We start from the raw sequence: 12,576 nt of genomic DNA, 5'->3' as shown, positions 1-12,576 counted from the left end.
ACATTCCCTCCATTTCTCTCTCCCAGACATAATGTATTATTTCAAGATGATGTCTGTTTTCTCCCTCACACACACACACACACACACACACACACACACACACACACACACACACACACACACACACACACACACACACACACACACACACACACACACATATTATCCCAGGAACAGTCAGAAACCGACCGTAGCTACATCAGCAGTCTGTCAGAGACAGGGAAGTAGAGCCCTGGGGTCATCACACGCGCAACGCTGACATTCCCAGGACTGTGTGTGTGCGCCTGCATGCGCGCACGAGCAGGTGTATGTTTGAGGCCCAGGGGTCTCTGGACACTCTGTCTCTGACAGAGTGCTGGAGCATGGACGGACAAACAACACACATGGAAACCAATCACAGAATCCCTACACACACACACACACAGCAATAACCAGGCAATAATCCAGTAAATGAACAATGTGGAATAAAACACAGCTATGAACACTAGATGGTTAGAGAATATCATTGTCCTTTACCTGGTGGCAGGTGGTTTCCCCTCCACATCTGACAGAAAGAGGGTGAGTAAGAGAGGCTGGGAGACGGAGTGAGAGAGAGAGACAGCGCGGAACAGAGCGAGAGAGAGATTGTGAATGAATGAGAGCGAGAGCCCGCTCTGTGACTGTGAGGAGAAGGGTAATCGAGACACCACTCTACTGTACGTGCACTGAGCTGACAAACAGTTAGCTAGCAGAGTATATTACTCGTCTCCTGTCTGTGTGTATGAATGAATGGGGAGGAGGGGCTTATCGCTCTCTCTCTATCCCTCCCTATTTGTCTCACTCTGTCTCCCTCAGATAGTAAAAGTGAAGTGGAATATCCTTATTTGGAGGGTGACGTCAGGCCATGTTGTTCTTGGCAGGAATCTCAGGCTCCTCAGCTGGCAGAGAGGGAGAACAGAGAGGAAGGGTGTGTGGTGGAGACTTGTATTTTTAAAACACAGTTTCCCCATTCAGTTCTCACTTTCCATAGGCGGGGGAAGCAAGGCAGCGGTTGCCTATTGCTGCTGCAGCGTTCGTTCTGACAAAAACCTGGAAAAGCTGAAAACACAGGGCCCAGGTGGAAAAAGGCTCACACGGTTCCAGGTTTTCAGAGTGGTTCTGGAGAATGTCCACACACACACACACACATACTGCTGACAGAGCCAGCTGAACACAGTCCAGGCGATTCAGTGATTCTGACATCACTACTCCTCTCTTTATACCACGGGAGGAAGGGAGGGAGGAAGGGATGTTATTTTCCCTTTTTTCCCTTTTCAAGAGGCTGAAAGCTTGCCGACGTGTGGAGTGTTGAGGTAATGCCATCAAGACAATTGGTAGCTAAAGGACGACCACTCACACACACAGACTGGCTGGTTTTGAAAGGAGCCCTAACCAAGGTCTTCATCCCTCTGCAGCATTAGCAGGCAGCACAGAGAGAGTCCTTGTCGGCATCACAGCCATAACGCCAGTGACAGAGCTGCCAGTGTGCGTGTGTTGTGTTTCCTCACCCTCCACAGGCAGCTGGGCCTTGAATGGGACGGCTATTCGCCATAACGTGATGCCAGCCTCAATCTGCCCCTCAACTTGTCCCTTCAGTTGCCATGTTGATGGGGGGGGGGAATAACATCACAGAGATACACCCAGTCTGTCTGAGTCTCCCTAGTCCCCACCCTGTCTCTGCTTATCCTCACTGACTCAGTCTGTCTGAGTCTCCCTAGTCCCCACTCTGTCTCTGCTTATCCTCACTGACTCAGTCTGTCTGAGTCTCCCTAGTCCCCACTCTGTCTCTGCTTATCCTCACTGACTCAGTCTGTCTGAGTCTCCCTAGTCCCCACCCTGTCTCTGTTTATCCTCACTGACTCAGTCTGTCTGAGTCTCCCTAGTCCCCACCCTGTCTCTGCTTATCCTCACTGACTCAGTCTGTCTGAGTCTCCCTAGTCCCCACCCTGTCTCTGCTTATCCTCACTGACTCAGTCTGTCTGAGTCTCCCTAGTACCCACCCTGTCTCTGCTTATCCTCACTGACTCAGTCTGTCTGAGTCTCCCTAGTCCCCACCCTGTCTCTGCTTATCCTCACTGACTCAGTCTGTCTGAGTCTCCCTAGTCCCCACCCTGTCTCTGTTTATCCTCACTGACTCAGTCTGTCTGAGTCTCCCTAGTCCCCACCCTGTCTCTGCTTATCCTCACTGACTCAGTCTGTCTGAGTCTCCCTAGTCCCCACTCTGTCTCTGCTTATCCTCACTGACTCAGTCTGTCTGAGTCTCCCTAGTCCCCACCCTGTCTCTGCTTATCCTCACTGACTCAGTCTGTCTGAGTCTCCCTAGTCCCCACCCTGTCTCTGCTTATCCTCACTGACTCAGTCTGTCTGAGTCTCCCTAGTCCCCACCCTGTCTCTGTTTATCCTCACTGACTCAGTCTGTCTGAGTCTCCCTAGTCCCCACCCTGTCTCTGCTTATCCTCACTGACTCAGTCTGTCTGAGTCTCCCTAGTCCCCACCCTGTCTCTGTTTATCCTCACTGACTCAGTCTGTCTGAGTCTCCCTAGTCCCCACCCTGTCTCTGCTTATCCTCACTGACTCAGTCTGTCTGAGTCTCCCTAGTCCCCACTCTGTCTCTGCTTATCCTCACTGACTCAGTCTGTCTGAGTCTCCCTAGTCCCCACCCTGTCTCTGCTTATCCTCACTGACTCAGTCTGTCTGAGTCTCCCTAGTCCCCACCCTGTCTCTGCTTATCCTCACTGACTCAGTCTGTCTGAGTCTCCCTAGTCCCCACCCTGTCTCTGCTTATCCTCACTGACTCAGTCTGTCTGAGTCTCCCTAGTCCCCACCCTGTCTCTGCTTATCCTCACTGACTCAGTCTGTCTGAGTCTCCCTAGTCCCCACCCTGTCTCTGCTTATCCTCACTGACTCAGTCTGTCTGAGTCTCCCTAGTCCCCACCCTGTCTCTGCTTATCCTCACTGACTCAGTCTGTCTGAGTCTCCCTAGTCCCCACCCTGTCTCTGCTTATCCTCACTGACTCAGACACTCACTGCATTCTTTGTGCTGTACTGCCTCAGAGCAAGACAGTAAATTCACTAGCGGTTAACTGGGAGAGAAGATGAGGAAGGGGTCAAATAAGAAACGCACACACACACACACAAAAGAAACACACACACACACACACAAACAAGAAACCCACACACAAGGAGAATTAATCCTGTGCAATCACGCTGTGGCTATTTTTACATGTCTGACTGCTTTGAGAGTGTTCGTGAGTTTATATTTAGCTATCCTTAAGCAAAAGCAGTGTTTATATAAGCTCTTACATAAAATACAAGCCTTACTCTCCTGTCTTTCCCGGTTGTTGCTGTCTGTACCCGTGCTCGACTTTCCATTGTCCATCATGTCAATCAATTAACTATAGGCCTAATGGTCATCCACTCAATAGGCAGCAGCAGCCGTAGCAGGAGTCAACCAGGATAAAAGACCAATAACCTTCTGCCTGGTAAAACACACCCCAAGTAGCAGCTCAACGGCTTATACTGTCTCTGTCCCCAATATCCACAGTAGCCCACTACTTAGAATGGATCAATGTACTGGGCATGTGTACTAAGTGTTACGATAGTATGGACAGTGGAACGAAGCAACAGTGTATGACCGTCTAATGTCAGCTAGCCAGGCGACATGTAGTCTGACATGTACAGACACCCACACACACCCACATACACCCACACTCAAACCCAGGCCCAAACACACCCACACCCAAACCCAGACCCAAACACACTCAAACCCAGACCCAAACACACCCAAACACACTCAAACCCAGACACACTCAAACCCAGGCCCAAACACACCCACACCCAAACCCAGACCCAAACACACTCAAACCCAGACCCAAACACACCCAAACCCAGGCCCAAACACACCCAAACCCAGACACAAACACACCCACACCCAGACCCAAACACACCCAAACCCAAACACACTCAAACCCAGACCCAAACACACCCAGACCCAAACCCAGACCCAAACACACCCAAACCCAAACACATCCAAACCCAAACACACTCAAACCCAGACCCAAACACACTCAAACCCAGACCCAGACCCAAACACACTCAAACCCAGACCCAGACCCAAACACACTCAAACCCAGACACACCCACAGCCACACCGAAACCCAAATCCAAACATACTCAAACCCAGCCCCAGACTCAAACAGACAGGCCACAGAGACCTTCCGTTACAGCCACAGGAAATGGCGACATGACCGTCTTGTGGCCCACATGAAGCTCTAAATAGTATCCGATCAGACAGGGTCTTGTATGTTCCCCTGTGATCTAACCAATCTAACACGTCACCATGTTGACATGTACAGTACTGTAGGGCTGTGTGGCTGTGTGTGGTGGGTGACCCCTTTCTGTAGAACCCTGTTATTAACTGTTCCATAACAGGTTCATTACATGTATGTGGTGCATGTATTTACTCAGTCTGTACAAAGGACACTTCAGAGATTCATTTGGAAGTAGAAACCTGATGGGTATGCTTTGCTCACCTCATTTAGTCTAACTGATTCTGATTTGGGTTCGATTCTCTCACTCGTTCTCTCTCTTCCGCGGCTATTTCTCCTAAACATTGTGAGTGAAACAGTACAACGTTACAGTGAAGTACCTGTCGAATGAGCTCACTAACTACAGAACAGAAGAAAGCAGAGCCCTAAAGCAGACCCAGTACCACACCATGCGGTTCTAGTCATCTAGAACGTTCCTTTCACATGATGTAATAATGCACCATCATGAACCATTTAGTAGAGCTACTATGACGATGTTCCACAAGTTTCTAAAAATCATGATCAAAGTTTATCCCATTCAATCTCGACCAGCAGTTTCTGAACAAAATATACAGTACGAGTCTTACCACAGGGCCATCAATCCGCAAATAAGATGTCATTGATATAAAAAAAAAATTAAAAGGGTCTCTTATAAGGAAAGTGTTCTAAATACAATTAGACAGACTGAGAAGTGGACCGTGAAGGGAATCCCAACGAGGACACGAATGGGAGGCGTTGTGTGGTTAGAGAAACCATGTTGAAAATAGAAAGAGGAACTGCTACCTTCAGAAAGTGTCACTGCACTGTTCTGGCCTTCGTCGGTGGGAAGCAGCGTTATATGATGTAACTCAACGTCACTAAAACACACACTCATCGGAGGGATTGATCCAAAGACAGTAGAGGTGATGCACTTAGCTGGCTGAGGGGTTCAGCAGGATGTACAGCAGTAAACTGTTGGGAAGACAAAGCCTGCCACACAAAGCCAGCCAGGCTGGCTCCCTCTATTTCTCTGTATCAAGTACACGTTGACACAGATCCCTTTGACTGCGTGATTTACGAGTGTGACCAACCAGGGTTTCGATACCGGTTCTCCAGCATGCCACAAGACTGTGTTTTTAACACGCTGAGCTAAAGCGTGGGCATTAGTTCAACGAGAAACACAAGTCTTTAAGTATCTGGCCAGGTTACTCATCACAAGAGTGCAGTTCACCAAACCAGCTGTTACATGAGCAGATTCTGGTTTAACTGAGTTCCAATAACACACTTTCAGATCCAGTGCTTTATCCTGGTCCCTTTGGTCTCACAGAGCAGTAATGCCAAACCAATCGTCTCCCGTATCAAGGTGACGTAATGCAGAAAGAAAGAGAGAGGGAGAGAGAGAGAGAGAGGAAGAGGAAGAGGAAGAGAGGGGAAGAGGAAGAGAGGGGAGAGGGGGTAGCCCATATGTTCTCTTATTTCACCAATAAAAAAACAAAACACTGGCTGAGAGCTGAGCTGGGGCAATCTGCCAACAAGCCCCTGTCCAGGAATCTATAGCAATCACAGAGGAGGAAGTAGAGAGAGAGAGAGAGAGAGAGAGAGAGAGAGAGAGAGAGACAGAGAGAGAGAGACAGAGACAGAGAGAGAGAGAGACAGAGAGAGACAGAGAGACAGAGAGAGAGAGAGACAGAGAGACAGAGAGACAGAGAGAGAGAGAGAGAGAGAGAGAGAGAGAGGGGGAGAGAGAGAGAGAGAGAGAGAGAGAGAGAGAGAGAGATTGAGCCAGAGGAAGACAAAGGCAGTGATACTGTGGGCAGGGAAGCACTAAGGACAATATTTTAACATCTGTCGGTGAAGCCTGCCACTGATATCGATAAAAGCTGTTCAACTTAGAGGAGGACAGCTACGCTTGACACTTGAACATTTTAACACTTGATATAAGAAAAATTATCAAAAAACAATCCTCCACAAAGCTGCTGACCAATCTGCTGGCCTTGGTAGCCAACCCAGAGAACCCATGACCTTCTTCCACTATGTAAGCAGTGTCTGTGTGTGTGTCCATGTAGGTGACATGTGAATGAGCCCTACAGCTGATGGCCTTCTGGCCTGACAGGCTGCTCTCTCCACAGGACAAAGGGAGAGCAGAGAGAGCCTGGTCCTGCACCTCACTGAGAGAGAGAGAGAGAGAGAGAGAGAAATAAAATGCCCTGCAGGATCACACAGAACCAGCCAACCTCTTCACCTTGGTGATGATGCAGGCTGGGCAGAGAGAGGGCCTTCCACTTCACTGTGAAAGCAGGCTTTGTCCATATGCTCCCCACCATGGTCACACAGCACCATCCAACCCCTGACCGGACTGGGCTATGGGTCGGGGTCGGGCTCCGGGCCAAACACAGCAACCAGTCAACATGTGAGCTCATTCCCATACATACTGTAAACACATGAGCATACGGTGTGGTGTGTTCACATGAACGCACACACAAATACAAACTGTCTATACATTTTTATGTACACACATGCGTGGGCGAGCAAAAACACACACACATAAGCGAGTGTGCCCTTTCATTAATGAGGATGATATAGAGAAAGAGGGAGGGGGTCATTTCCACTCCAAACGTCTTGTAAGCCGGTGCCAACAGGGAGGAAGTATGTTCACATAGAGCTATTTGAACATTTCCGCTGTCGCCGTGGTGACCCAGGGAAGTCCTCCTGATGAATGGCCAAGACAAGACAAATCCCCTCTCAGAACAGGTCCTCCTCAACCTCACTGTAGCTTCTGTCTGCTTCAATAACTGGCATAGTAGAAATGTCAGTGTCTACAAATTGTCACTAGTTTAAGAGAATAACATTGATACAGTAACAATACACTCTGTCTTTCTCTCTCTCTCTCTCTCTGTCACACACATTTATAGAACTCACGATTTCCTTGTGACTGTTTTGTTTCGATAGCAGTGGAGTGTGTGAGTGTGCTGGTTGGTTAGGACAGTGGTAAGGAATTTCAAGATACTGTCAAATGGAAACAAACAGTTGTTCCAATCGGATGTCCAACCTCATAGAGTAATGAGTTCTGGACATAATGTATCCTACTGGATCATATAGATCAATGGTGGACTGAACTGAAAGTCATTTCCTGTAGATGATTATCAGCATTAAGTAGGCCCAATGCACTGAGCTCTCTAGATGAAGGATTTGTCAACGTGCCGCTACTGTGTACTCTTATGTCTAGGACTAAGGATTATGAGTTTTTGTGTGTGTGTGTGTGTGTGAGACGGACAGACAGACAGACAGACAGACAGACAGACAGACAGACAGACAGACAGACAGACAGACAGACAGACAGACAGACAGACAGACAGACAGACAGACAGACAGACAGACAGACAGACAGACAGACAGACAGACAGACAGACAGACAGACAGACAGACAGACAGACAGAGACAGACAGACAGAGCGTGAGAGAGAGAGAGAGAGAGAGGCTGACACTACAGAGAATGGTTCCTCTCATTCACCTCCCAAGTTCCAACCTGCATCCCACTGCTGGCTTGCTTGTTCCCTGGATGGGAGACCAGATGCTGCTGGAAGTGGTGTTGGAGGGCCAGTAGGAGGCACTCTTTCCTCTGGTCTAAAAATATATCCCAATTCCCCAGGGCAGTGATTGGGGACATTGCCCTGTGTTAGTTGCCGTCTTTCGGCTGGGATGTTAAACAGGTGTCCTGACTCTCCATGGTCACTAAAGAACTCATGGCACTTATAGTAAGAATAGGGGTGTTGACCCCGGTGTCCCGGCTAAATTCCCAATCTGGCCCTCATACCATCATGGCTACCTAATCATCCCTTGCTTCCAATTGGCTCATTCATCCCCCTCCTCTCCCCTGTAACAATTCCCCATGTTGTTGCTGTAAATGACAACGTAAAATAAGGGTAAAATAAAATAAACCGTTGGCTTGATGAGTGACACCACACACCCACACTAGTTACTGACACCTGAGGGATAAGGAAGCTGACAGGACTTCCAGAAGCAAGTGTAGGATGAATATCAATGTTGTCCTCACCAGGCTAGACTAATCTTGCCTGAACAGACCCACACTCACAAAACACACACACTTTCAGGACCCCATCAATCAGGCCTTTATGGTGGAGTGGCCAGACAGAAACCACTCCTCAGTAAAAGGCACATGAATGGCCTGAATGTCAAGCGTCACATCTGGAGGAAACCTGGCACCATCCCTAAGGTGAATCATGGTGGTGGCAGCATTATGCTGTGGGGATGTTTTTCAGCGGCAGGGACTGGGAGACTAGTCAGGATCGAGGCAAAGATGAACGGAGTACAAGAGAGATCCTTGATGCTGTAATCGCTGCTAAAGTACTGAGTAAAGGGTCTGAATACTTATGTAAATGTGATATTTCCTTCTTTTTTTAAAATATTTTTTTATTTTTTACATATATACATACACATATAAAAATTTGCAAAAATGTCTAAAAAACAGTTTTTGCTTTGTCATTATGGTGTATTATGTGTAGATTGATGGGGGAAAAAAACTATTTAATCAATAATAGAATAAGGCTGTAATGTAACAAAATGTGGAAAAAGTCAAGGGGACTGAATACTTTCCGAAGGCACGGTATATGTTCTGACTCGAGCCGGAATGGATCGTGAGCCTGTGTTGGTGCTCAGAGTGTGCTCATGTTCAGTACCAAGAATAAACCGTGCCCCATTCTGACCCTATTGGCAAGCACGGTAAGCTCCATTTGGGCCCTGGGCCTATCAATGTCACAATCACAGCATTATGCTCCTGCATTGGCTAAACACTATAGTTCACAGTGGAAAGTTCAACTCGGTGCTACCTCAGTGGCTATTAAAGTATTATATAAAGGTGTTGCACCTGTGTGAATGTTCATGTTGTTATTGTTTTACATCCATCCCTGAGGCTTTAAGGTCATTTTGTACTGGATGTGTTTTTCCTCAATAGCACCTAGAGTGATTGTCCTGATGTCCTTGGTCTCTCCTCTCCACTGTCACCCCCACAGCTGAGAGAGGGGCATTTATATTCTACCACACAAATAGAATCTGGGCCAGACGTCTACTAGTGTTGTTAGAGGCTAGTTGAATACGAGGTCACAAAATGTTCAACCCAAATATGACATCATCCTCAAGGAAAAGAATAACAGCAGCAGCCTTGTGACCCTCTTCGTCATCATCATCATCACCCATAACTGGGTCGGAGTGGAGGTTTATGCAACGGCATACAATCAACATTGACCATCAGAACACACAACTGTATGATCACACACACACACACACACACACACACACACACACACACACACACAAGCCTATTCCTGCGGTCATATGTCTAAGACTAAGGAGGAGGGACGCCTTGGAGGAAATAAATCATAATGCTGCCACTGGGCTCTCCATGAAGCCATGGGGAAGATTTCCTCTCTATGTAGTCACACACACACACACACACAATCTGTCAGAATAATGCCAAACATCCCACCTCTCCACAGCTAGGGAGTGAGACAGTGTGCCCTCTCCTCTCTTTGCATGCCAAACTGACACCCAATAACCCAGCACTGAATTATGTGCAATGGGATGTCAGGACTGATCATTTTGAGGGCACCAGATCCCTGGCCCTAAGCGTCAACTTTAAATGCCAGGTTGAGTTTAATTCTGTAAAAGCTAAACCAACTAGGTTTTGGTGTTGAGATTGGATCAATGGGAAGCATTTCTTGTCCAAGGCCTATAATTTTGAAAATCATATTTGAAAATTAAGAAAATACACCATGATGAGGCCTACATATGTCTTGTTCTCTCTATAAATTCAACTAAACAAAATAAATTCCTTATGTGTCTAAAACCGACATTTCAACAGCTTGGCCTGAGATGCCCTATGTCTTTACGACATTCCAACCTTCTTGATTACACGCAAGATGACAGTTAATACTATATAAAGGGCACGTGGTATCGAAAATCGAAGCACTCTTGAGCTGTTGATGGACTCCAACTGTCACATGGGTAATTCTTCTTATGGCGTACTATTATTAACTAATGCATCGCATGACAATATAATGTGTCCGTATTTCACCAAGAAAGAGGTACTTGCAACACAGAGAAGGCGGCTAAGTGCGTGCTAGATGATAATGGAGAAAGCGTCACCGGGGCGCATGGATGGACGCAGCGTCGTCCACAAAATTGTCACTGACTGCGATGCGGCAGCGTTACGACACCGTTCATTCCGAGGAACCAACGCTGCCAGAGTCAAATATAGTCTCTGGCGATCTAATTCTTATCATTGTCATTTTCTGAGTAAAATCTGATTTCAGGCTAATATCAGTGGACGGGGAAAGGATGCAATGCACCTCAAAGAACAGGTTCCGGATCTGTGCAGACAGACAGGCACAGTGAATACTGGATAGATATAGAATGTTAGGAGACTGTATAGATATAGACTATTCACAATGCATTGCTTCAATATATCCAATATATCCATATTATAGCTAAATATTCTACCACCGCAGTGACATAATATTAAACCCACACGAGCCTAATCTGAGCCGAGCAGTTGTGATTTTCTAGACTAATATTTATTTATTGATAATGATATGATTTCGCGTGGGGCTGACAATCTCGCGGACTGTATGGGATGCTCTCTCTACCGTCGTCAATCACATGGACTTCCATTCACAGAATATGTCAATTCATAGGGCATGCTGTGCAGAAAGACAGCTATTCTAAAATGGATATGAAATAGGCATACATTATGTGACCTCCATTTTATGTTGTAAAGGAATTTCACTATTCTCGCTTTCGAGATTGGAGGGGAAAAGGAGGCATCCCTGTCCCACGGAAGCTGATGTGGGATTGTGGGTTCTGACATTCCCGAGAGAGCGAATCACGAATCACATCAGTGTGATGCACGTTGACAACATCTGATGCACGTTGGCAAGACCTAATCGAACGACAAAATAATTCGAAAAAGTAGAGCATAAGATGTCTTAAAAATTAAAACACAACGAGAGCGTTTTTTTTTTTATTGATACATTTCCATTGTGAATCAATAGCCTAGGCTACTGTAAAATAATGTCTGGTAAAAAGATAACAACACGTGGCCGTCCGATCGCGTGTTGTAAAGTAATGGCATAGTCTTTTATCAAGATGTCTTGAAAATAAAAACACAACGAGAGCGTTTTGTTATTCATAAATTATATCCGTGATGAATCAATAGTTTAGGCTACTGTACAATTATGGCTGATAAAAAATATAAAAACACATGGCCTTCTGATCGCATGTTGTTCCGTTGCCTATCAGCATAATGTAGCCTAGCGACTGTGTGTGTGGCAAGCTGAACCACTGGTTTCGCTCTTCTATCTTGTCTACCCATTTCACTTGAACAATGACAACACCAGTCTTGGAACTGTCCCAAGACTGTACAGAATAGAGGTAGCCGGTATAGGCTACACATGCACACAACCCTTGAGCATCACAAGGCATGCTGCCTCATACTGCCTTCACACACAAAAACATAACAAATTTCCCAAAGGTCGCCGTTTTGTTGGATAGGTTTTATGCACGCGATATGCAAAGCGCGAGAATGCACAACAATCTGTCGTCATCTCGTGTGAAGAACAGTTACTCTATCGCTACCGAGCTCCTGAAGGTTCCAAACAATGATACACTGTCCCCAGCCTTACTGTACCTGCAGAGCCGCTGAACTTCACTTCGTTGCAGTGCCGTTGCCGTGTCTCCGCCACATATCACCACCCCTCATATCAGCCAGGGGCATACCGGTAAATTATGGTAATAATGCCAGATGCTAAAATGTGAATAGCTGTCAACATTGCTGCACTGTTTGAGCCATGTAGGTTATTCCGCAACAGAACAGACTTTTTCATAATCTAGCCTGCCATGTAAACGGACTGCCCCAGGTTGAGAAGTGTTATTTTTCTTCTGGCGGTGGCGGGATAGGGATGGAGGGTCCTCCTTATCCCTTTTCAAACTGATGCTGCGATTTCACACAGTGGCGCGCGCCAGTGTCCCACACACACACACACACACACACACACACACACACACACACACACAGCTGGTCCTCGCGACAGAACACGCTGCTTCGATCCACGCAGTTCCAGAGAAATACCCCGCCCACTTTAACAACTCAGTGGCATACTGTAGTCACTACAATGGAGAACACAGGCCTATGCCTTTTGTTGCTCTGCAAAGGCTCTATTATGGTATTAGCCTTACATTTAGTTTTTAGTAGGCCTATG

The 12,576-nt window shown here is 46.8% G+C and overlaps 1 protein-coding gene across 3 annotated transcripts in view; it reads right to left on the bottom strand.

Annotated features, from left to right (window-relative positions):
* LOC112264626 (transcription factor HIVEP3) overlaps positions 1–12,321 on the bottom strand; it is a 32,396-nt gene extending 20,075 nt beyond the window's left edge. For 2 of the 3 annotated variants that reach the window (XM_042295490.1, XM_042295492.1), the window contains exon 1: positions 517–798. The gene's annotated coding sequence lies outside the window, so the exon portion shown is untranslated. Of the gene's footprint in view, positions 1–516; positions 799–12,005 lie in introns of those variants that run through there. The other variant, XM_042295491.1, reaches the window with a different exon arrangement.
* Positions 12,322–12,576: the final 255 nt, after the last annotated feature.

The sequence above is a fragment of the Oncorhynchus tshawytscha genome, linkage group LG13 (assembly GCF_018296145.1).
Source record: "Oncorhynchus tshawytscha isolate Ot180627B linkage group LG13, Otsh_v2.0, whole genome shotgun sequence".
NCBI lineage: Eukaryota > Metazoa > Chordata > Actinopteri > Salmoniformes > Salmonidae > Oncorhynchus > Oncorhynchus tshawytscha.
This window is presented reverse-complemented; position numbering and strand designations above follow the sequence as displayed.